Below are 27,006 nucleotides of genomic sequence, written 5' to 3'. Positions count from 1 at the left end.
GGATTATGCAGCTGTCCCATACAGGGATCGAACCTGCAACCTTGGCATTATCAGCACCACGCTCTCGCCAAGTAAGCTAACCAGGCTGACAGTTCTACATTGCCTTCTCTGAAAGTTAGCTGCATTGAACTCTTGTGAGTATATCCTGTGATGGAGCTCACAGGTTCACTGGCAACATGTGATTTGAGCTCATGATGAATGTTTTCTATAACTAGCTTACAACAAGCACTGCAACCCAAGTTCAGAACGATACCCGTGCAAATCATCTCAGAGCTTGCATTAATTGACAGTTGCAAAGGGGAAAAAAGTCTCTTTGTTCTCTCTCTCTCTCTTTATAAAGTGGTGCTATGCACAGCCAGATGTATTATAATCTCAACAATTACTTATTGGGCTGAAAAGTGTATCTCTGAGAATGCCCTCAGTGCAACTTGGAGCTTGAATACATTATATTGTACTGCAACCCACAGGCAGATTTGTTCTACTTCCAAATATGTATTCTAGTTGATATATAGTGTAAGGTGCATTGTTACTATGTCACTGATTGTCAAATTTATTGAGTTAACAAGGAAGAAATATGTCAGGTAAAACCTTAGAAGTTGCTTCAAGGTTCTGGGTAGCAGATGTTTAATGGCTTCATCTATAGCCAGAGGATTTGTTTGGAGACTGTCCTGGAATTAATGGAGTAAGATCTTTTTTCTAGCAATATATTGTGTCCTTTTTAGTGACTTCATATCAAGGGCTTTTGGAAGCTGAGAGAGCTAGTTAAAAAAAGGCATGAGAAAGTGTGTGTGTGGGGGGGTCTTCTTCATGCATTCAAAAGAACAAATGCAGGCATCAAATCTAGTATTGGGAGTGGGCACAGTGTTTGCCACTCACACCCCAATGTCCCTGTTGATGCTGAGCATGATTGCTGTAGCCCCGACCTTCCCAAGTTGAGCAGGAAGGTCTGAAGCGGGCTTCTAACTGCATTTGCCTAAACATGCTTAGCAGCCTCCTTTCAACTCGGAATCCTGAGCATGTAGGTATCACAGCACTGTCAACAAGCCGGGGCATCCACAGGGCAGGCACACACAGAGAAGGCACGGAATGCTATTAGATTTTTATTAGCAGAAAAAACAACCCTGGTTCATCTTAACTCAATGAAGGTGTTGCTGAAACTAAGCTCTGGGCATACCTCTGTCTGAGGACGATTGGTGGGAGCCACCCCCTCCCCCTGATCCTGAATCTTCCCAGGAACAAGAGGACAACATAGGTTTGGAACAGTGGTTTGCAGAGGGGCATAGTTCAGAATGCAGAAGCTGGGGAATGCTGGATGGGGAACAGCTAGAAGAAGAAGAAATTCTGGGAGAGAGAGGGTTAACAGATTCGCAGCCATAGGACAACATTTCTTCACTGCCCTCCCCAAAGTTGAGAAGTACTCAGGAAGTCACAGATTAGAAAGTGCAGAGGGTATAAACTCAGATTCCAAGACATAGGTATGACGTAGATTAATAGGGACGGAGGGGTGTGTGCCTTAATTGGGAGCACCGCCATTTCTAGTGAGACGTGTTCTTTTATCTCTCACTGTGATTATTAAGGAAGCTAACTGGTAAGACGTTTCTTTTGTTTGATCTTCTTATTTATTGCCTTCCCCTCTAGCCTCTCATTCTGGACCCCTCCCAAGCAGACAAAGGCTGCGTTGAGCGGTGGTCTCCTCCTCTGGACCTGTCCGGAGCATTGCTCAACACATGCAGGAGCCTCCTCAAGCGGAGTGTCCTAGGGGGAGGAGAGTCAGCAGGACTGGGACTGCATGCATGCTGTGACTCTCATGTTCTAATCTCGTCCTGGGGGGCCCTCCTGACTCCCCTTGATCACTCAAGTCTCCTGCTTCTATCAGCTCCTAGCTCATCCCTTCAATAATCCATAATCACTTCATTCCTTTCAGAGAACATTTGGAGGGATGATATAAACATTTTATTTTGGGGGCTGGGTGTTTTTTATTCTTCTTTTTTAACTGATGTCTGCTTTACTGAGCTGTAGTCTGATATTGGTCCAATACGTGGGAACAGGTAGGATCAAAAGAGAACAGTACAAATAAATACATATTAATCTTTCCAGCTGGACACACAGAAGGCTTAGCTCATTCCACAAAATAAGCCAAACTCATTACTATTTTCTTTATCAGTCTCCAGCTAATATTATTCACCATCATTTATATTATTCATTGTTGATAGCTCAGCCTTCCTCCAAGGATCTCAAAATGACGGCTTGGCTCACAAGAACTTTATGAGGTCCGGTTGGGTTGTAAACGAAGGCCTTGTCCAAGGTTAACTTCAAGGTGGGTGGCTGCATACACATTGCCAGAAAAGAAGCAATTCATCATCAAAACCAGGGGACAATAGTTGAAGATTTATGTATATTAATGCATAGGTATAGAGGAGAATCGGGAAATGATTTTCATAATTTAAAATGGAAAATGATCCATCTTACCATCCCCACCACGGTGAGGAGGACTGTGATCAGGTGACCTGTCTGCTTGCTCAGTTTGCTATTCAACGAACTGATGGTGAGCCAGTTCAAAGCCCCTGGCTTCTGTTCCCCCTTCTCATGGCTCTTTATGCATCAGCTTCACTTGGACTAGTCACTAGTCAGTCCTTCCAATATGCAGGGTTGTCCTCTGTAAAGTATGACACATGTTCCGCCCCCTGTTCAAAATTAGCTGTTCCACCATCTGGAGATGCATGCCTGGGAATCATAGGATCTTGACTGTTTTCACACACTAATACCCCTACTATATACTATATAATTTTATCAGTTATATTTTATCTGCACAAAGAATTATTATTATTATTATTATTATTATTATTATTATTATTATTATGCCACCCATCTGACTGGGTTCCCCCAGCCACTTTGGGCAACTTAAAAGGTAAAGGTAAAGGTACCCCTGCCCGTACGGGCCAGTCTTGCCAGACTCTAGGGTTGTGCGCTCATCTCACTCTAGAGGCCGGGAGCCAGCGCTGTCCGCAGACACTTCCGGGTCACGTGGCCAGCGTGACAAGCTGCATCTGGCAAGCCAGCGCAGCACACGGAACGCCGTTTACCTTCCCGCTGGTAAGCGGTCCCTATTTATCTACTTGCACCCGGGGGTGCTTTCGAACTGCTAGGTTGGCAGGCGCTGGGACCGAACGACGGGAGCGCACCCCGCCACGGGGATTCGAACCACCGACCATGCGATCGGCAAGTCCTAGGCACTGAGGTTTTACCCACAGCACCACCCGCGTCCCAACTTACATCAAATCAAAAGACAATCAGACATCAAACATAAAAAGCTTCCCTGAACAGTTCTGCCTTCGGATGTCTTCTAAAAGTCAGATAGCTGTTCATTTCCACAGGGCAGGTGCCACTACCAAGAAGGCCCTCTGCCCGGTTCCCTGTAACCTCACTTCTCTCAGTGAGGGAACCATCAGAAGGCCCTCGTCGCTAGACCTCAGTGAACAGTAGGGGTGGAGAGACTCCAGCCAAAGCCATTTAGGACTTTAAAGGTCAGCACCAACACTTTGAATTGTGCTTGGAAATGTACTGGGAACCAATGTAGATCCTTTTGGACTGGTGTTATAAGGTCCCGGCAGCTGCTCCCAGTCACCTGACTGGCAGCCATATTCTGGATTAGTTGTAGTTTCTGAGTCACCATGAAAGGTAGCCCCATGTAAAGTGTATTGCAGTAGTCCAAGTGGGAGATAACCAATGCATGCACCATTCTGGTGAGACAGGGCATAGGCAGGTAGGGTCTCTGCTGGCGTACCAAATGGATCTGGTAGACAGCTGCCCTGGACACAAAAGTGGCCTATGCCTCCATGGCTTTTAATGGTTTCAATGGCTTGTAAGCTGGCTTTTAGGAGCTCTTGTTGATCCAAGCAGCTCCTATTGGAAATGCATTGCTGCTCTTGTTTTGATCATTGTTGAAAATATTTTCTTGAAAGTTAAGGTAAACATACTTGCAGTAAACAAATAAGGAAACAAAAATGAATAAAGGATGCACTTGCTAGCTAGCACATTTGGCTAATCCATGGCATTTCATCCATTGCTCTGATCGAACCCTTCTGCTTAGTTTAAAAATGATTTCTTAAGTCAAGCAAACAGAGTGCTAAGTTTTAGAAATAAGAGAGAGGCTTTGTTTCATGGATATAATTTTGCAAAATCAGCCTTTGCTTTGTCTATGAATCAGGTAGACCCATTCAAATGATATTGTGAATAAGGCAGAGGATTTACTTAATTAAAATCATACCAAGGCATTTCCTATTTCGTGAAAAAAAGGCAATTGCCTTCTTTCACAAATAAAGCAATTCCACTAATTCAGCACAACATCTATATAGTGCACACAATGGATAACTATGAACTAATGAGGCAAAAACTCTGTGTTGTTGTTTTATGTGAATTACCAGAATAAAAGTGACTTGCCCTTTTCCTAAACAGAAGAACAGAAATGTGTAACAAATGACAAAGGCAGTCCACATGCACATTGCAGGTAACCTGCAGATAAGCTGGAAGTTCTTCTGTTATTATTATTGCAGGGGGGGGGTGTTTGGAGGGTTCCCTCCTTACTGCTTTTGCTGTCATCCCCACATATTTTGCGGCTGTGGTGTTTTAGCAATGGTGTTTCATGGAACCTGGTTGGCTGCCATTTTTCTTCTCAGCACTCCCTGGAATGTGGGCAGCAAGCATTCTCTCTGGTAGCCTTTGTAGAAACTGCTACCACCCTAGGTATTGCACTTAAACCTTGTGAGTCAAAGAGTGAGAGTAGATGTTTCTTTGTCTTGTGGCTCTCAGCCAATGGTTCCCAGGCTGAGCACAACATGGCGGCCAAGACATCAATGGAGCTTGAGATGGAGCAGGCAAAGTTGCTGGTGGTGAAGGGGAACCTAGCATCTGGTTGGCTGCAACAGTATGAGTTTATGGTAACCTTCAAACCCACCTTCAGTATGAGCTTGATGTTGATGTCTGCTACCAGTACTGTTTGTTTGTTTATCAGGTGCTTATCAGGTTGTGTCTGGTCGGGCCTCCCTAGCCACTCTGGGCGGCTTCCAACAGAATATTAAAAACACAATAAAACATAAAACATTAAAAACTTCCCCAAACACTTGGGCATGTTGCCTCCTTGCATTACCTAATACATATTTGGTGAATTGGCCAAATAAAGCATTTTTCTGTTTCTCTTCCCGTAGATCTTGCAATATTATTCTTGGCTTGCTTGCTTGCTTGAACATTGAAGAACAGGAAGAAAGAGAACTGTAGGTTTCCCAGAAGCAAAAATGTTAATTGCTCAGCAACAGAACTATTAAAGGATGCTGCTTGTTGATTCATTGGTGATTAAGTAAGTTTGGGGACAATGCAAACATTCATTCCATAGGTAACTAAAATGATAACATTCAAGGAAGGTATAATAGCAAATCTTGGAGCACTTTAGACAAGGAGCGGACAGCGTTATTTTCAGCCGAAGAGTCACATTTCCTCATGGCCAAACCTATGGGAGTCACATGCCTGTGCTGGATGGGGACAAAGCCAAAAAGGGGGCGTGGAGCAACTGATGTGACTCTAACCTTTGTATGGCTATATTCCAGCCATACCAAACTCAGACACAGCTCCATCTAGGAAAGCAAGAGTTCAGGGACACATTCCAGACCATTAAAGCACCTGAAGAGAATGCAGGGTTAGTCCAGTAAGGGACATGGCTTGGGAATAATCCTGAGGTTCACACAGACAGGTCTGGAGAAGTGCATTTGGTCCCCACACCTAAGGATCTCATCATTTCCTTAGCTTTAAGCCTTGCTCAACTCTTCAGTACCTACACATTCAGAGCATGGAAAGAGGATTCCAAGGAAGCAGCTGGCTAGCCTCACTGTCAGGCTTCGTGAAATCAGCTTCCTTCCCAGTGACCGTAAATGAGCAGATCAAACAAAAGGAAATTATTACCAGTAAGTTTCTTTAATAAACACAGCCAAGGACAAAGGAAAGCGTCTGACCAGAATGGTGGTGCTCCCAATTAAGGTCACCCCCCCCGCCCCTATTAATCCATGTCACTCATATGTCTTGCAATCTGAGTTTGTAGCCTCTGCGCTTTCTGTTCTGACACTTTCTGAGCCCTCCGTGACTTTGGAGAAGGGGGGTGGATGCTATCCAGAGACTGTGAATCTGTTAACCCTCTCTCTTCCAGTGTTTCTTCTTCTAGCTGTTCGCAATCCGGTATTTCCCAGCTTCTGCCTTCTGAACTATGCCCCTCTGCAAACCACTGTTCCAAATCTATACTGTCCTCCTGCTCCTGGGAAGATTCAGGATCAGGGGAAGGGGGTGGCTCTCACCATTCTTCCTCAGTGAAGCCTTCCTCAGCACGGTCCCTGACACACATATTCTAAAACAGGGATGAGGATCTGGATCAAGTCAGCAGGCCACTTCTGATCTCCACAAGAATGACATGAGGCCACTCACCTGTCAAACGCTTTATGTCCTGATGATATCAGATGAGCCATTTTGCCTGCGTGGCTTGAAAACAAATTTCAAGAAATATGTGCAGTGCTTTCCAAGTGCCAACAATCAGGGGACTGTAGGTGTGGGTGCCAGGGAAGTCCTAGGCAGACTCTTCCCAAATGATACCTGTGCTTGGGAAACACTGTGCATAAGGCTTCTTAGTGCTGAGTGGACTGGCAGTGTCTGCAAAGCTGATTTTGTCTAAGCCCTGCCATTACTTGCTCCATACGTGGCCTAATATATGACATCATTGCTTGGCTAAATTGGCCTGCAGGCCAAATGGGGAGGCCTGGTGGGCCCTAAGTGTAATGATCTCTGGCAGGCAGGCAAGCCCCAATAAGAAGCAATGACTCTATGGCAGTTTTATGTATGTTTATTTGCAGAAAGACACATCCAGAGCACGGCTTCTCGCCTGCTCACATTTACGATAGTTGGTCAGTCTGAATTTTTGCCCCTCCCACAGCAGGAAGGATGCCAAACTCCCGCTTTCCCCCTCTTGCCCTTCCTTTGCCATCTGATCTTATCCAGATGCCTAGAACGGGGACTAAGAAGCTGGACTGCTCCCTCCCCACTTCCACTCGACACAGACTCAGACCTCTGCTTATCTGCTGATTGCCTAGCAACACTCTGGCTGCCTTCCAACTCTTCCTCTTCTTGAGAGCTAACAGAGTCTTCCCGGATAAGAGGGGTTTACTACCCTTTCTCTACTCTGTCAGCCACCTGTAGAGTAGGTCCCTCATTCACTGAGTTCAATTTCTGAGTCTTACACTTCCCCTGTGCTCTAGGGGGCCACGTTCCTGACCCTAAGTATATATAGATGTGTGCACATAGGATCATTTTCATGGGAATGCAAACTCTGATCAACCAGAGTTTGTGTCCTCATGAAGGATACCTTACATAGATGCATTTATATGTGCTTAAACTCCTTCAGACTGTTGCTTATCACATGATGGCCAAGGTGTGTGGCCATCAGAATGCACATTGACGTTGAGAGTGGGACGAGACTGGACAGTTTTTTAGAAGCCCCTTTGTGCTGTCCATGACTCCTTGGTACTGAAGACCTGACAGGGCTTTGGTTTTAAAACTAATCCGGAATAAGGACAAATATCTGTTTACATGTTATATATGCAATTTATCTCATGCAGAGTGCTTCATCTCTGTAGTGGACTATTAAAGTTGAAAGCATAAGATAAAAGATAAGATAACAAAGGACTCCTGTTGGCCTGTTTAGATTGCTTTTTTTTTTACATATAACCTAATTTTATGGTAATGGAAAATAGGGCACAGGTTCGGCATTGCATTAGATAACAGAATGATTTGATAACAAAATGATATGTTAATGACACCGTTGCAGCATTTAAAGTGTTAAACCTGAGAACAAGGGCTTTGAAAATATATTCATAGTTTTTTTCAAGAAGGGATTTGGATATATTTTAGCCCCTCTTTTTTTACCACATTATAAAACATTTTGTTTGTTTCAATGAGTCTAATTTCTATTTGTTCAATTTCCTGCTGTCCCAGGTTTTCTTTTGTATTTTGCTCTATTCATTCCTGTGCCTTTTCAGCAGTCCCTTGTTATTTTCCTTTTCATTTGCATGTTATCTTGTTGCATCCATACTTTTGATTTCAGTTTTATTTTCTCCCCAGCCTGGTTTTTTTTTGTTTTTGTTTATCTTGATGCCTTCTTTTATTTTACAAATTGTTCTCTCAGAGTCTTTTGTCTTTTGCTTTCTAGCTTTAAAGTGTGTTGCTTCTCCCTCTCCTAGTTTAATACACATCTGACCATCTAGAACGCCATATGGCTGACTGATGTAATTCCAATAAAGTTACTGTGTGCCTGTGTGTAAAATGGTAGGTACCCAGATATCATTTATCCTTTTCCTTTGTTTACAAAGCTATTGTACTACCAACCTTACTGTATGCTCATGAAACATGGACCACTTATAAAAGCCATCTCCAATTCCTCAAAAGATTCCATCAATGGGGTCTCCGAAAAAATTTACACAACACTTGGGAAGACAGGCAAACTAATGCCAGTGTACTGGAAGAAGCAAAGATCACCAATGTCAAAGCAATGATTCTTCAACATTAACTTCGTTGGACTGATGATGTTGTTCGGATGCCTGATTATCTTCTTCCAAAGCAGCTACTCTATTCTGAACTTAGAAATGGAAAGCATAATTCTGGTGGTCAACAAAAGAGGTTTAAAGACTCTCTCAAGGCAAATCTAAAAAAAAAATGTAGTATAAACACCGACAACTGGGAAATACTGGCCTGTGAGCGCTCCAATTAGAGAACAGCCTTCACTAAAGGTATCATGGGCTTTGAAGACACTCGAACTGAGGAACTGAGGAGAAATGTTCCAAGAGGAAGGCACGCTTGGCAAACCCCACCATGATCAACTCCCGCCCGGAAACTTACGTCCCACTGTGGAAGGACGTGTGGATCCAGAATTGGCCTCCACAGTTGCTTACGGACTCACTTTTAAAACCGTGTTTATGGAAGTCAATCTTACTCAGCTACAAGTGATCACCAAATAAGAAGAAGAAATCTGCTGTACTGTAGATTGTGGCTTCATGCATTTTGTAGCTTGTTCAAGGTGCCAGCAAATTTTGCATGAGGAATAGAATTGGCAAACCTAACCCCAATGAGCTCCAGGTTTTACTCCTGAATAGACATGGTTAGTGTTGCCCTGTGCCTCCTTTGTCAGCTGCCTTCAGTTTGACTCTGAGTGTTTGGTCACCTTCAGTGCAAATGGCACTGGGAGCATGGAGGTCAGATCTGCTCAGAAAAGATAGCTGATACCAGGAGCCTCTCTCTCTCTCTTTGTGAAATAAAGATCTGATTGGGGGGTTCATCCACACTTCTGCTTGTGCCAGCTGTTTTCTGCTTGACTCACATTTTCTAGTTTAGCTTCTATGACATGGGTAGGCAAACTAAAGCCCGGGGCCCGGATTCGGCCCAATCACCTTTTAAATCTGGTCTGTGGACGGTCTGGGAATCAGCGTGTTTTTACATGAGTAGAATGTGTCCTTTTATTTAAAATGCATCTCTGGGTTATTTGTGGGGCCTGCCTGGTGTTTTTACATAAGTAGAATGTGTGCTTTTATTTAAAATGCATCTCTGGGTTATTTGTGGGGCATAGGAATTCGTTCATCCCCCCCCCCCAAATATAGTCCAGCTGCCTACAAGGTCTGAGGAACAGTGGACCAGCCCCCTTCTGAAAAAGTTTGCTGATCCCTGCTCTATGAGAACAGGATGCTGGAACTGATGGGCCTGAAGTTCTTACTCTGCCTGCTTTTTGGAAACCAAAACAAGTGGTAAATGCAAAATGGTGCAACAATATTTTATATAATGCAGATGATAATTCATCTTGATGTGTCTGAGCCAAACATTGTCATCTGTGATTTATGATTCAATGGTCTTTCATAGTAAATAAAAGGGGGGGGGCGTTGTTCACAACTTGCAGGTAATTTCTGGCTTGAAATATGTTAGGATAAACAATCCCCATGTCATAGTCAATATTTTTGGACCTTTCTGATTTGATGCAGCACCTATTCTTTTGGACTACTTCTTCTGGTGCAAGAGACCATGGCAAAACCACGTTGAGTGTTGTATGTATAATGTAATGCACACTTAAGTGGTATACTATCTCATCCTTTCATCTTGCCCTCTGACTCACACGCAAAAAGCTTGGCCACTTCCACTGATGTATGCCAAATATCTTCTTTGGGATTGACATCTCTAGAATGCACAGAAAAGGAAACAGGGGTTTGCATCTAGGATTCCATTTGGATTCTTTTTTCCCAGACTTAAAGCAAGACGCTCTCAACGCAATCATGTAACATTAACTTATATAAATAACCTAGGCGTTTTACTGTGACACAATATTCTGCAGACACAAATTGTACATTCAATCATCTTGTCAGCCAAAGTAAAGAAAAACATATTTAATAGAGCCCAGAGCCTCAGGGACAGAAATAGATGCCCTTGCTAACCAAATTTGCCAGCAACAAGAATGTTTGTATAGAGTTTAAATTCAAAACAATTTTTCTCAGACAAGTTTTCTCCGATGCAGTATGCTGTGCCATTGCAGTATGTAGTGTTGTATAGTATCTCAATATACAACTTCAATATAACTTTTAGTAAAGGTCTGTCTCTGCATCAGTTGTGGTACACTTTTCATTTAATGTAGCCAAAGTGCTTGAAGTGTCAAAAATAAATGCTTAAAGTGGCAATAGAGGAATCAACTGTTATAAGGGGAAGGGGAAGATGCACCACCACACAGCAGTTTTGATTGCCTTTGTTCTCCTTGCTTGCTTATTCCCCAGAAGATGCTGATGTAGTCATTGGGATGATAGGCTGGTGGTTGAGTTCATGGCTGAGAATAGGGATGTAGGTGGTGTTGTGGTCTAAACCACTGAGCCTCTTGGGCTTGCCGATCAGAAGGTCGGTAGTTCAAATCCCCATGACAGGGTGAGCTCCCATTGCTCTGTCCCAGCTCTTGCCAACCTAGCAGTTCAAAAGCACACCAGTGCAAGTAGATAAATAGGTACCACTGTGGTGGGAAGGTAAACGGCATTTCCGTGCGCCCTGGTTTCCGTCACGGTGTTCCATTGCGCCAGAAGCAGTTTAATCATGTTGGCCACATGACCCAGAAAGCTGTCTGTGGACAAACACCAGCTCCCTCAGCCTGAAAGCGAGATGAGCACCGCAACCCCATAGTCACCTTTGACTGGGCTTAACCATCCAGGGGTCCTTTACAATTAACTTTACTTCACGTCTGAGTGGAGATATGAAACTTGGTCTCTGAGGTCATAATCTGACACTCTAAATACTACATTTCCAGCATATGTTTTCTGTTCTCTGGTTGATGAATCTCAGAAGCCTGAAGTCTGTGCACCCTTGACTGACATCCTATTGACTTCAATGACAAAGGAATCCTTGGCTTTTTAACTAGCTGAAAGTAATGTTTTCGGGCAGGATGATGCTTCACTCCAACTCCCATCAACTCCAGCCAACTCCTGCCAGTGGTCTGAGATGAAGGATGCAATAGTCCATCAATATCTGGAGGTCCATAGGTGTCCTGTCCCTGTTTGGGGAGAATTCTCCAATTTTGCCCTGTCACCTTTGATTTAGATATGACTTAAGTAAATGTTTTAGTTGACATTCCTGCATCACAGGGTCAGAAGGGGATGACCCTCGGCGTCCCTTCCATCTTTAGAGATCTGTGATTCTTTGTTGCCATTGATTACTGAAGAAAGAGCAGTAGCAGGTGAGTCATGAATGCCAATGGATAAAAACTGAAGACAACCACATGTAGGCATGATTTAGTCTCTTCAGGAGAGGAGCAGATAATGTAGGACTAGGTTGAATATCACCCTATATAAAGTCTTACCTTGGAAGCAGAACAGAATCAGTTCCGGAAGTCCGTTTGAATTCTGAAACATTCGACTTCCAAAACATGGCTTCTGATTGGGGGGGGCCCACTAGGGGTGCATTGGAAGATGGCTGACAATAACATCTCTCCGACCCACACAAGGTAATTAAGAGGCTGTGATGGGAGTAAACAGCCTCCCGGCCCCCCCAAGCGTGTGGGGGGGGGGACTGCCCTTGCCTGCTGTGCCCTATACCACCCCCGAATGTAAGGGGGTGGGGGCCCTAGGCAGAAAGCCCTTGTGCGGACTTCGGCGCTCCTGGACGCTGTCTCTGATTCATGCCTCTAGCTGCAGCAACTTCAAAAGAAACAATTAGGAGGAAGCGAATGCACATATTTCAAGGAAGAATGAGGAGTAAAGACTGCTAACCGAAGAGATCTCTGAGAAACAAGACGGGTCGGAGGAACAGGAATAAATCATGAGAAGACACACTAAGGCTCGGTATGTCCGGCAACGGGACTGGATGGGGGAGGGGAAAAACTTTCCTTTCTTTTCTCTATGTGATTAACCAAGAATCCCCCCCCCCACAAGTCACAAGTCAGAAATGCCGTTTAAATGACTTAAGCTGAAGATTTAAGACTGTTTGGAGATAATTTTCTAACCAAAGCATGTTTTAAGGAGACCGTGGAAAGTATAAGAGCTTTGGAATGATGCAGCAAAAAATAGCGTCGCCATTTTGGCAAGTTCTGTCGAGAGACTTATGTCTGGGAGGAGGAATAGTTTTGTTTTCATACCGTGGGTGAGCCTCCTCAGAGGGACTAAAGAAGGCGACAGATCAGAGAGACTGATGATGGAAAGAGTGCTTTTATTTATTTATGAAAGTGATGATATACGGATACCATCTCGACATGATGATTGGATGAACGGAAAATTCACACAGGATTATAACTGGTGTTTACCTGCTTAAGGAGATTATTAGAAGAGATCATAAAGAAAAAAAGAAAAATATACGAACAAGATGAGACGTGAGAACAGCAAGATAGGACTGAATAGAATTATGAACATTATTGGACAGATTTGTGGATATTAACGCAGCAGCAAGAAGATGATTGGAATCCCCTTCAGAACTTGAAATATGGGTCCCCCCAACAAAAAATATAAAATTCGGCTTTGTAATTCGGAACTTATGTGATGTGATTTGATTTGATTGGTCGGTTAATAAAAATTATTTTAAAAACAAAAAAAACATGGCTTCTGATTGGCTGCAGGGAGCTCCTGCAGCCAATTGGAAGCTGTGGAAGCTCCATTGGACGTTCAGCTTCCAGAAGAATGTTCAAAAACCGGAATACTCACCTGAGGTTTTTGATTGTTTGGGTGCTAAAATGTTTGACTCCCAAGACATTCAGGAGCTGAGGTACAACTGTATTTATATGCCTGTAATATTAAAGTCATACTTCATGGGTGGGGAAACTAAGGCCTGGGGGCCAGATCCGGCCCAAATCGCCTTCTAAATCCGGCCTGTGGACCGTCTGGGAATCAGCGTGTTTTTACATGGGTAGAATGTGTGTTTTTATGTAGAATGTATCTCTGGGTTATTTGTGGGGCATAGGAATTTGTTCATCCCCCCCCCCAAAAAAATATAGTCCGGCCCCCCCACAAGGTCTGAGGGACAGTGGACCGGCCCCCTGTTCAAAAAGTTTGCAGACCCCTGTCATACTTGAGGGTCAAACTTGATAGGCACTAAAATAAGCAGTAGATACCTGTGGGAAATTTTTCCTCAAAGGCTTCTATCCCCACACAGAAATGGAGGTGCAGGAGGAAATATCCATTCTAATGTTAGTAGATAAATTCCACCTTCACAGTGAGAATCAGAGTGCATTCAGCTATGCGGGTTATTGCATTAGTTTTCTTGGTCATAATGTTAGTGCTTCTTCCAGCTTCTAGTATTCCTTTTACACTGCATTACCTGTTGTATTATGAACCTTTTGTCAATATGCAGCCATTTGCACCGCATTTCACTCACATCAGTGGGCATGGCAGGACACAACAGCAGATATTATTGGACATGTTGACATCTTTTATTCCCCAGATTCTGGTCATGTAAAGTAATAAAGGCTTTCTGGGTGAAATGGAAAAAAAAAAGTTTAAAATGACCTTTGTTAAAAAAAACCAGAAGTCTTTTTATTAGGAATTCTACATACTGGCATCCCAAAGGAACAGAAAAGACTCTTTATGTAAGCAACAACAGTAGCATGGATACTAGTAGCGCAGAGATGGAAAGAAGAAAGAGTCCCCACCAGAGAGGAATGGCAAGTCAAGCTGTTAGACTACACTGAAATAGCAAAACTGACCGGAAAGCTCAAGAACCAAGAAGACAAAAACTTCAATAAAGAATGGGCAAAAATTATAATTTACTTAGGAGACCACTGTAAGCAGATGAAAACGTTAGCAGGATTTTAATTTCACTTGTGATGTAACAAATACTATGGACAATATGGACAGATATAAAATATAGATTATGATATAATATGCAGTTGAAAATGTTGACATTAGAACCCATGGAGGGGGTGTGGGGGGAAAGTCTCAAGATTCAGAGAAATCTCTTTAAATGGGTATGTATTTGGGTTTGCAGGAAATTTATATCTGTAAAATCAAATAAAAACGTTTTAAAAGGAATGCTGCCCCGAATTCCATGGTTAATGAGGTTACAAACAGAATTTCGTACTGGAACCAATTAACATGACAACAAGCACTCAATTTCCACTGGATTCTGCTAGATTTCCAGACATGGCTTTTAAGCCATGTGAAAAAGCACATAAAACATGGAAATTATCAGGTAAAGAAACTTCAGGAAAATGGAATAAAATGTTGTCTGAACAGAGCCTCAGGGCTCCCTTTCTCCTGTAATTAGTTAAGGGGAAAAAACCTGAGCTGCCTGTTAGGCTCATATCTAGTTAGAGAAAGAAAAATAAGGGCCTACTGAGAACAGAGAGCTACTGTATCATAATGACAAAGAACATTTGCACGGAACATAAACATTTTTAAAAGCGCAGAATGTTACATCCTATTACTTAATTCTGTTGACCTGTGACTTTGTTTAGCAGCAGCAGCACAATAACAGGGAAATGCAGAGTTTCAATTAATGAAATATTAAAACAAATGGTCCAATCAACAGCACAGTTGTTGCATTATTTAGAATAATATTTAATTCATCACAATTGCTCCTCTTTCCGAATTATGTTGATATTTTTATATGGTACACTTCCTCGGGAAATTCACCTTCCTGAAGAAGGCTGCAGCAATGACAACGAGGTACCACTGCCTGAGTATGTTCACACAGTTGTCAGTGAGAAGTGGGAAACTTCAGCCTTGGCAGAAGGTGGGTGGGATGGAGGACCCTCTGCCAGCTTCAGTGACAGCTCAAAGCATCGGAGATGAAGGGAGATACGGGGGAATCTCTGGCACCTCAAACAACAGAGTACATTTTGTCATGCAAGCTTCCACACAACGTGATCCTCAGCTCCCAACTTTTGTTTGACACTCAGAGAGAATAAATTACATAAGGCATATGTGTTTCGCCCTGACAGGCGCATCATGTGACCCATGAGAGCAGCAAAATAACCAGACTGTACAATGGTGGTGGGATAAAATCAGGCCAAATCTTTATCAACAGCAGCAGGCAGGGCAAGGCTTGGCATGGCATTGGGTCCCAGGATCAGTTCATCATTCATCAAGTCCCATGTTGATGAAACGGATCCACTGGGTTTGGACCGCTCCAAATATATATGATGGGAGTTGGCCAGTGTCGAACCTTGCCATGCTGCAAGCCAAGCAAGCAAGGTCTCACAGGGGACCAGGGTGCAGATTCCAACCGTGCAGATATCGAACCCATGCTTGGGTTTGCCATGGCCAGTCCTCTCCTTAGGCCCCTATACAGTTTTACCTCGGGTTAAGAACTTAATTCGTTCTGGAGGTCAGTCCTTCACCTGAAACTGTTCTTAACCTGAGGTACCACTTTAGCTAATGGGGCCTCCCGCTGTGCTGCTGCCACACAATTTCTGTTCTCATCCTGAAGCAAAGTTCTTAACCTGAGGTACTATTTCTGGGTTAGCGGAGTCTGTAACCTGAAGCGTCTGTAACCCAAGGTACCACTGTAATATGTCGATCCTGACCGATGCCAGTTCCACCCATACAAACAATGTTCTTCTGCCTAACAGAGGAAAGCCATAATTTCATTGAGGGAAAGCGGGGGGGGGGGACCAAGTGCCAATCAGGTTGAGGGGGGCAGGATTTTGTGTCAACCAGTGACACAAAATTGCTCAGTTGAAGGCTCTAACTTGAGGCTGAATGCGTGGGAAGCTCTCAAAGCAAAATGGTTGTGAATTCCAAGGGAAGCAGCTTTTTATAGCCTTTCCCCTCCCTCTTCTGCAAGGGCTCATGGGATAGTTCCCCCCCCCATGAGCCCATCACAGAGAGAAGGTAGACCAACTGTCATTCTTGCCTCATGATGCTGTTTCAGTTTCTCTCAGACAGTATGTTTCGGCGTTACCATTTTCTTTATTATCCAGGCTTTGTCTGACATAGACATTAGGCCCTTGCTTCTCTGAAAGGAAAGAAATGCTGCAGAAGAATGGTGGAATATCCTAAACTGGGTGACTGAGGGGATATTCCCAGTCTGACAGGAGGACTGGTTTTTTTTAAAAAATCACCCCCACCCTCCACAACAGTCATCCTAGATGAATCAACAGCCATATGTTGTGTGGGGAGGGCACAGATGCCTAACAGCACCCCTGCTTTTTTCCACATACCCTCCAACTTTTTTTCTGATAAAAATATGTACGTCCCATTCCATAATGATAATTTTACTACCTTATTTACTCAAATCTAATGCTCACCTCTTTGGGCCAAATTACGTTGCAAAAATTGAAGTGTGCATTAGATTGGATGGCACATTTATATTTGACAGCAAATACTTTTGTTTGTTTGTTTCAAGGTTCTGATTCAAGTAAATATGGTATTTCTTCCCCACCCATCTGACTGGGTTGCCCCAGCCACTCTGGGCAGCTTCCAACAAATTTAAAAGCATAATAAAAATCAAATATATATATATATTTTTAAAAAACCTATACAGGGTTATCTTCAGACTACTTGCGGGGGGGGGGTCAGATAACTCTATACCCTCCAACATTTCTCCAATGAAAATGCGGACATCCTAAGGAAAAGCGAGACTTTCCAGGATCAAATCAGAAACCAGGACTGCTTCTCTACATCAGGGACATCCCTGGAAAATAGGGAGACTTGGAGGGTCTGTTTTCAGTCCTGACAGGAATGGCTCTGCCCTTGTGAACTGAAGAAGGGAACCCTCCTAACGACAGGGGGGAATAATGGCATCACCATCTTTGCTTATTTTGGTCCTCCAAACCAAATCGGCCAGCACTCAAGCAGCAAAGAGTGAAGCCTGCAGAGTTAGTCACATGACAACCCAGGGCTCTCTAATGTCTAATTGGAATATAGTCAAACTACAATGTCCACACTATACTTTTAGAGCACGTTTCCACCCTTGAGAATTCTGGGTATGGTAGTTTATCCCTCACAGTGTTACAATTCCTAGCAACCATTAATCATGGAGGATGGGGGTCAGTGCACAGGAACCAGAGCAGCAGGAGCCATCAGCATAGCCAGAGGAGACCCTGTCTTTATGAACATGGTGAGCTCTGAGGCATAGGGAGCAATGGGCAGAGAGCTCCAGGAGGCTGGGGTTGGCAAGAGCCCACAGCCCAGCTCCCTAGTTGGCCAGGTGGGGCTCGCTAGCTCTGAGAGGAAGTGTGTGATTCCTCAGCTGTGGTCAGCTTGGAACAGGTGAGGGTCACCTGCCTCATCAAGCCCAGATGCTGCAATCAGCAGGCAAAGTATAAAAAGGGCAGCAAAGCTGAGGTCTGCTTAAGTGCCTACATTGAAGAATCCCAGCTCTGATGTTTCATTATCTCTGTCGAACTGAGCTTTGCTTTGGACACCTGGATTGAGCCTGGAATGGGGACGTGACGTACTGACCTGTTGCCAGGTAAGCCAGAGGTTCAGGGCAGCTGCTGAAAGACGCTCTTGTCCCATGGATTCTGTGTTTTCTTTCTTGGTCACACACTAGTGCGACAAAATGCGGATAGCTTGTTTTTTATATAAAGATCTTGCAAGGGATGGCTGCATATTCCTGCATGGCTGAGGACTGGACCAGGTGGTCCTCAGAGTCTTTTCCAACTCTACAATTCTGTGATTCTAAGTGAAAAAATAGCATCCAATAACATACTTCCAGCCTCTCATTTCTTCTGGTGCACGTGAATTTTGCTCTGTAACAAAATATATTGCTGTGGGTTGTTGGTTGGGGGAGGCTGTAGGCCTGAGTCCCCTCTGATTCCTGGATCCAACAAGGATCTGACTGCAGGAATAGCCAGACAAGTTTCTTTGGAATGGCTCCCAAAGTATGGGCCACAAATGTAACAAAGGAAGTAGCTCTGTGCCACAGAACAGATGGATGAGACCCCCATCTCCCTGAACTGTCTGGTAGTTAGAAAGACAAAACGCCAGAGTTGGGTGGGCTAGAAACTAGAAGCTGCAGGCTGCAGGCTGGGCAGCTGAGAGACAGAGCCATGACTGTTTTTTGTTTTGAATCTGAGGCTGTGGCTATGGGAGAATCAAGACGCTCTTGGGGTGTTAATGCTGTGAGCCCCTCCATTGTGGGCTCAGGTTGTGTGTGTGTGTGTGTGTGTGTATACAGTGGTACCTCGGGTTAAGTACTTTATTCGTTCCGGAGGTTCGTACTTAACCTGAAACTGTTCTTAACCTGAAGCACGACTTTAGCTAATGGGGCCTCCTGCTGCTGCCGCGCCGCCGGAGCACGATTTCTGTTCTCATCCTGAAGCAAAGTTCTTAACCCGAAGCACTATTTCTGGGTTAGCGGAGTCTGTAACCTTAAGCGTATGTAACCCGAGGTACCACTGTGTGTGCGTGTGTGTATGTTGTTGTTGTTGTTGTTTAGTCATTTAGTCGTGTCCGACTCTTTGTGACCCCATGGACCAGAGCACGCCAGGCACTCCTGTCTTCCACTGCCTCCCGCAATTTAGTCAGGCTCATGCTGGTAGCTTCGAGAACACTATGCAACCATCTCATCCTCTGTCATCCCCTTCTCCTTGTGCCCTCCATCTTTCCCAACATCAGGGTCTTTCCCAGGGAGTCTTATCTTCTCATGAGGTGGCCAAAGTATTGGAGCCTCAGCTTAACGATCTGCCCTTCCAGTGAGCACTCAGGGCTAATTTCCTTAAGAATGAATGTGATATATATATATATATATATATATATATATATATATATATATATACACCCTATATCCTGAAGACACCATAGTCTTTGCTGTCCCTCATTCCCAGGCAGTATGGAATTTGATACTGCTCAGAGATGCAACAATATGTATACAGCTCTATTCTCATGCGCTCTAAACATCTCTGCAGCTAGAATGGAGTTATATTGTTTTTATTTTCCCTAGCTCCCTATTTCTGATGTTTTTGTTTTGTTTTCATAACTCCTTTCAGGTTGATTTGTTCTATCATTTATCTTCTGACTATGCCAGAGGCAGAAAAGATGGAAAAGGAGTGAGTTTTGAGGGGGAAGCATTATGGAAATGTATATATATAAAATAGAGCTTAAAAAGATACTAGTTGAAGATTTCTGGAGTAAAGCTTTAATTCTCTCCTCTAGGCTGTATTGCGTAGTGAGTTATGTACCATATTTCTAGCAATAGATTTCCCTCTGATGGAAGGGGGGGAATGAACAAACAAATAACTTTACTAGTCCCTTGTACCATTCAAAAATAGTAAACTACTAAATATCTAAGGAATATTAAAACAAATATTTTATTGCAATGTTGTGCAAAGGGACGCGAAAATAGCAAGGAAAACAGTAGGGTAGAATAAATTAAAATAAGTTAGAGGCCACTGAGGCACCGTTATGTTTTGTTTAATTTAAACAAAATATGAAATTGTTATGGAAAGATTCTGATGTGATGAGTACCATCTGCTGTTATTTTGTTATATAACAATTTGCATAAAATCTATTAAGTTTGTGTATTGCATGCTTCGGGAATTTAATAACCTAGAATTATGTGCGACATGCATTACATGCCAACAAATTGGAACAGTGTGGATGGTCCTAAGTCAAAACACATACAAGAGCGTTGGGGGTTGCTATAACTGGAACACTCCCTGCTCCAGAAGTGGTACCTTTATCGGAGACTGGAGAGACTGAGGACTCATCTAAACTTTGCATTTAAAGCAGTATCATAGAATTGTAGCTCTCGAAGGGATCTTGAGTTTCATGTAGTCCAACCACTTTAAACAGTCATGGCTTCCCCCATAGAATTTTGGGAACTATAGCTTGAGAACTATAGTTTAAGGGTCCTGAGAGGTGAGGAGATTTATTTTCCTGTCAGAGCTACAATTCCCCGAGTTTTTTGGGAAGAGGGGTTTACTGTTAAACAGTGTTATAAGAATTCTAAGGTCTCAAATATCAATTAACACACATTAGTATATAAACCACGTGTCTGAAATAGTAGGCTGCAGGAGAGGAATCCTGAAGCCATTTTGACTCTCCCAAATTGATCTCAAATATTTCTCTGCAAGGAGGGAGGAGGTGGGAAAGCCTCCCCATTGCCTTTTTTGCTTGCAGATCCTGTCTTCAGGGCATATTTGTGTATGAATAGGGTGAGTCTGTGACCTGGATTCAGGAACTAAAGTATTAACTATCACAAAAAGAATGGCCAGGCTGCCCAGGTAATGCAGTCAGTGACCATTATCAGGTATCCTGGCAGACAGGATTTCTGTTGAAGACCACCTTCTCTGCTGTAGACCGCCTCCTTCTGTGATGTATGTATGATGTTTTAGCGGGGTGGTCTTGGGCTACAGGGTGGGCAGTTTCAAAAGCCTATATAAGGGCTTGTGCACCATTGTTCAGCGTTCTCCTCCCTCCTGCATGTGGTGAGTGGGGACCCTGTTGCAACAGTTTAATAAAGATCAGGCTTACTAGCCGCTTTGCTTCTCAATATACTCTAGTTGTCTTCTGTTATTTTCTCCTACCAATAGGGAACCCACTTAAGGACTCTATACGGGCTCTTGGATATCCCATAAGGGAAAAGGAGCAGTTTTTTCTTATAATACCAGTTTGAGAAATGTAGCTCTGTGTGGGGAATAGGGTTCTCCTAACAATCTTTGGCACCTTTAACAAACTAAAGTTTCCACGTTCTTTGAAGGAAGCCATGGCTGTTTAAGATCATCATTGGTGTGAAATTTGAGTCTTTTTGCCCCCTACCCTGGTGACATCCTCTGAAGTGAGGAAGGCAGTGACTGGAGAAAGGGCCTTTTCAGTTATTTTCAGGGGTTTTTATCAACCAGAACTAGGCTTTCCTTTAGGGAATTATAGGGACAGAACTTCTTAAACTGTACAGAAATTTACTCATGTGTGCTATTACAGCAGCAAGAATGTTACATGCCCCAAAATGGAAAGAAGTCCTAGCAAAGAAAGAATGGATGCAAAAACTTATGGAATATGCAGAAATGGTGAAAATTACTGGAAAAATAAGAAATCAAGATAAACGATTTCCATTCTTTTATAAATTGTTTGTTACTGAATATTTACAGATAAATTGTAAACAGATAAGAACATTGGCAGGATTATTATAATAACCTGCAGTTTCATAAGAGTGTATATTTAAAGTGGATGAATAAATGATTAAGTTAAGTTAATTTGCATATGCAGAAGATATTAAAAATAAATTTAAGGAACTGCATAAAGAGGGGGAAAGATGTCAAGTTCTGAAATGGTAAATTAACTGTAAAAATTATTGAAATGGATAAACCTGATATATATAAACATATGATCAGCCAGAACTCATCAGAACTCAATTCCAGCATATCTTAGGTGTGCTCCATTGTACGAGCACCTGTTTTTCTAGAAAAATACCACTGGTTATGTTAACTAATTTATAAGTGCCTTTGTATACATCTCTATAGTTGTGGTGCGCTGCATGTGGCATGTCCTCCTCAAGCTGGTTTGAAAACAACTGGTTCTACTCCTTTTTAATTACCTGGGTTTTTTCTTCTTCTTGCTAAACTATGTCAATATACATTATTATTATTATTTTAATTGATACAACAAGAAAAAACAAAAAACACAAATACCAAATTATACACAGGAATAACCATAGACACATAATTTTCTTAACGAACAATAAAACAAAAATTGGTCTTAACACTAAAGACCCAACCTCCCATCTATTCCATACTTTGATTTCAAATTACTTATTGCCAATACACACTTTTATCATAATTAAACTTTTTCTTAATATATCTAATTTCTTATATCTACCTTGCAACTATTACTGAAGTTCTTCAAATGCTGCAACAGAATTTAAACTACTATATTTATTTTTCAAATATTCTTTGAAAACCTCCCATTTTGAGACAAATTCCTGTTTTGATTTATTCTTTATTTTTTTCTGGTAGACCAGCATATTCTGTCAGCTTTTGGATCCAATCTTGTATAGAGGGGATTTCATTACTCTTCCATTTTGCCGCGATCAGAACTCTCACATATAAAAAGGTACCCTTCCTCTTTTGCGGAATATCCAGATCTGTTATTATACATTACAATATACATTATTTTATTTTTTTTAACTTTTATTTTGCTTTAAACAGGTACGTACAAATGTATATTCAATATGCAATATTTTAAATTACTATTAGTTTTACTCATCAACCACTCTGGGGGCTTTGTTAAAAAGGGGACACCCTAAAACATTATAAAGAAAGAAAGACAGACTAGGGCTGGCTTTAGGATAAAAGCAAGCTTTCTCCTCCCTTCCAACCTTTCTGCTTTTTTGCAATGTCGAAGAGGAAGCGATCTCTGTCCTATGCTTTCTCAAACCTGAGAGGTGAAGTGTCCTATGATTCTAAGCACGTTCCCTCAGGAGCAAGTCACACCAAGCTCAATGTTACTTTCTCCCCACTTAGTGCGCTGAAAACTGTAATCCTATGCACATTTTCTAGGGAGGGCTTCCCATTAGACTCAGTGGGACTTACTTTTCGGTAAATATAGATAAGTGGTTGGCATGTTGTTTTAGTTCCATATACTTGGCGGAGAGAAAGGGAGAAAACATCTGATAGGCTCCCCTATTCATCCTTTCTTTTTGTTTGTTTATAACGTGCAAATGCTACTTCTGTCATATTGGATTTTGTGCAGTGTGCAGACACGAAACAAGCAAAACCCTAAAACATAGTAGTTGAATTATAATAATAATAATTTATTATTATTTATTCCCTACCCATCTGACTGGGTTTCCCCAGCCACTCTGGGTGGCTTCCAACAAAGGATTAAAAGTACATTAAAACATCAGTCATTAAAAGCTTCCCTAAACAGGGCTGCCTTCAGATGACTTCTAAACATCAGACAGTTGTTTATTTCTTTGACATCTGATGGGAGGGCATTCCACAGGGCAGGCACCACTATTGAGAAGGTCCTCTGCCTGGTTCACTGTAACCTCACTTCTCACAGTGAGGGAACCACCAGAAGTCCCTCGGAGCTGGACCTATGTGTCCAGGCTGGATGATGGGGGTGGAGACGCTCCTTCAAGTATACTGGGCCGAGGCCGTTAAGGGCTTTAAAGGCCAGCACCAACACTTTGAATTGTGCTTGGAAACGTACTGGGAGCCAATGTAGGTCTTTCAAGACTGGTGTTATGTGGTCTTGGCGACCGTAAAAAACAGTAGATCACATCTTCGAAAGGCAGAGAACTCTTTGATCTGAAAAGTGTTTTTGTCCGGTACACAAAGGATGACAATTCTAATTCTATTAGAGTTTAATTGCTTTTTTAAAAGACCATACTTTATGTTTTTAGCCTTTTGGGTTTTATTTGTGGTGTTTTAATTTGTGCAAGGCGCATGGAGTCTGGGGAAGTTGGTGCCAGGCAAATCCATTTGGAGAGGGCATCCCATAACAGGCTCAACGCTGCCATTTAAAAAGTCCTCTGGCTTGTTCAAGTCTACCTCACCTCTAATGGGAGACATGCTTGGAGAAGGGCGTCAGCAGATGTTATTATAATATGAGAAGTATACGCTTCACACATCCAGTCACTTACTCTGTCTTCTAGACCAATGGCCTAGACAAAGGAAAATGGCCTACAGATAAGTTGATGTTATTTTAAAATTTGTGAGAGCTGCCTGGGGTATTGTTTAGGGGGCATTGTTGTTGCTGCTGCTGCTAATTTTTTGTATCTTAAGATTTATGTGGAAAGTTTCTGATTTTGTTGTATACTTGTTGATGTTCCTTTATTGTTTGACTACTTTTGTAAGCTGCCTTGAGCATGGCTACAACTTTGGAAAGGCGACAACCTTAAATTCAGTTTTCCACATTTCCGCACCATTTTGTCACTTGTTTGTTTTTTAAAAAGGTCCTTATGTAATTCCATCAGGATTTCAGAGTGAATTTCCCCTAATAGACACGTTGGGATGCAATGCTGCCTACCACAAACATTTTTGCAATGCAGGCTCCCCCATTGTAAAGCATTTCTGCATATTGTTTTCGCGAATATATACCTGCTCTGCACACTTTACCTCAGGTTGTACAAAAAGAAGAACCGCACTGCAAAATTTGGGAAAGGTGCAGATTTTGCTGGGTGGCTATGCTTTGTGTAGCTTTTTCAGAAAGTGCTGACGTAGTAGGCTTGACTTTAAATGTGATCTGAATCAGATTTTCCCCCACCCCATCCCTTCCACAGGGAGAGAGACTGATCAAAAAAAGAATATTTCACTATACAATGTTGTACATATCTATCAGTGTGTTTAATGTAGTTGTTTGCAGCTAGCTCTTTCTGACTAAAATGGTTACATGATGTCTCACCCTGGCTTGGCAGTCTTACAGACAGGCAATTTTGTTTCAGGCTACATGTGAGCATTCCTTGGGAGCATATCTGTTTGTGGTTGTTATGAGGAAAAGTAACTGAAACACATGTTTTGGAACTGCACTTCTCTCCTACCTTCAATTTTAACAAATACATTCAAGAACAGACCTTGAATTGTTGGTATAAATGACGCTGCTCCTCCTCCTCCCCCCACTGCGTTTTGACTGCATATCATTATTTTTTAGGTGCACATATATTTCTGGTTGTCATGAAGAAATGCAATCACAATAAACATTCTACAATGCACTGTATTGTTGAAATTTAATTTTTTTTTCATCTATACATCTCTGATCCAGTGAATACTGTAGTTTTAAAAGTGTAAAATAAAGCTGGATTGAGGGACCAATTCTTCTTTTTTAAAAATTGATCTATTGCAATTAGCTTCCTTAATATATTAGTAATTAGTTTATTCTAATGGCCGGGAGACTCCATTTCACAGTTCTGTATTCGGAGTACAGTAGAGTATAAAATGATATTAGATTTACTAGATTTTTTTAAATGACTGGACAATAGCCATGTTGCTGTTCATCTAAACAAATAACCCCACGCCCAGAAAGCACAGCTTATTGAAACATAGTTATGGGGAAAGAGCTCTTCATGGGGAAAGATGTCACTTCATCCCCACAGTAATTCCAACAAGTGTGAATTTATAATTAATTGCAAAGAATTTGAGAAGTGAATATTTCAGTTTAAATTAGATGGATCAGGGATGTCAAACTTGTGGCCTTTGGGGCTCTGCAATCTGGCTCTCTTGGGTGATTTTGTTAATTAAGCACATATTTTCTTAAGGGGGAAAGAAGTGTTTTGCTTGCAGTCGCAGCCTGACTGTGCAAGAGAAGTGTTTTCATCACCCGCTTGCCACAGGGAAGCTGTAGGGAAGCTGCTTCGCTTTGCTTTCCCTGAAGGCTCAGGGGACAGTGTGATGATGTGAGCTACAAGTCCATCGAGCAACTGCCATCCCTGCCCTTGTACAGATGTTCAGCAGCTTCCAAGGAAACCAGCCTGTTGCATAAAAATAAGCAAGTTGAGCATATGCAAAAAATGTGAGCTCAGTTTAGGCTTCTCTGTTGGCCACAGTGGAAACAGGATGCTGGAACCTAGGGACATTTGGCGTGATCTCACAGGGATCCAGTTCAGCCCGGACACTGAGGTCCAGCTCTAAGGGCCTTCTGGCAGTTCCCTCACTGTGAGAAGTGAGATTACAGGGAACCAGGCATAGGGTCTTCTCGGTAGTGGCACCCGCCCTGTGGAACGTCTTCCCATCAGATGTCAAGGAAATAAACAACTATCTGACTTTTAGAAGACATCTGAAGGCGACCCTGTTTAGGGAAGTTTTTAATGTTTGATGTTTTATCATGTTTTTAATATTCTGTTGGGAGCCGCCCAGTGTGGCTGGGGAAACCCAGCCAGATGGGCGGGGTATAAATAATAAAGCACAGTGGTACTTCGGGTTACAGACGCTTCAGGTTACAGACTGTTCTGGAAGATGGAAGGTCTGGAATGCTTTCAGCTGGGTGTTGTTCTGGCTCTCCCATGATTTCCCAACTTTTCCCCTCATCTGCCTCTGAGCTGATCAAACCCCTGCTGTAAATCTATACTGTCTTCCTCTTCCTCCTCCCTGGAAGAGTAACCATTCCTTCTCTGCCCAGTCCTTAACAATTAGTTTTCTTTAACAGTGGAAGCAGGTGTTCAGATTATACACAAGCTCTTCTTCAGACTTCGATTATGAGAGCAAAAAAATTAAACAGTCTAACGAGAAACAACTGGGTAGTCAGGCTGATGGTTACTTGGTTGCAGAAGTTTACTGGCCATTGCTGTTGGCATGGAAATAGTCTAGGCTGAATGCGAACATGCCATTCTGATGTCATGTGTGATGTCACAAAGAGGTACCACTGTATTGGTATTAGTATTAGTACCCCACCCATCGGACTGGGTTGCCCCAGCCACTCTGGGCAGCTTCTGACATACCGTACTTTTCTGTGTATAAAACTAGGTTTTTTTCTTTAAAAATTAAGCTAAAAAGGGGGTGGGGGTCGTCTTATACATGCATAGTGCATACTGCAAATTTCTTAAATTTGAGTCTCCCAAAATAGAGTCTCTTATACATGGAGCGTGTTATATACAGAA

This window comes from Podarcis raffonei, chromosome 7, assembly GCF_027172205.1.
Source record: "Podarcis raffonei isolate rPodRaf1 chromosome 7, rPodRaf1.pri, whole genome shotgun sequence".
Classification (NCBI taxonomy): Eukaryota; Metazoa; Chordata; class Lepidosauria; order Squamata; family Lacertidae; genus Podarcis; species Podarcis raffonei.
The sequence above is the reverse complement of the archived record's forward strand: the minus strand, read 5'-3'. Positions refer to the sequence as shown.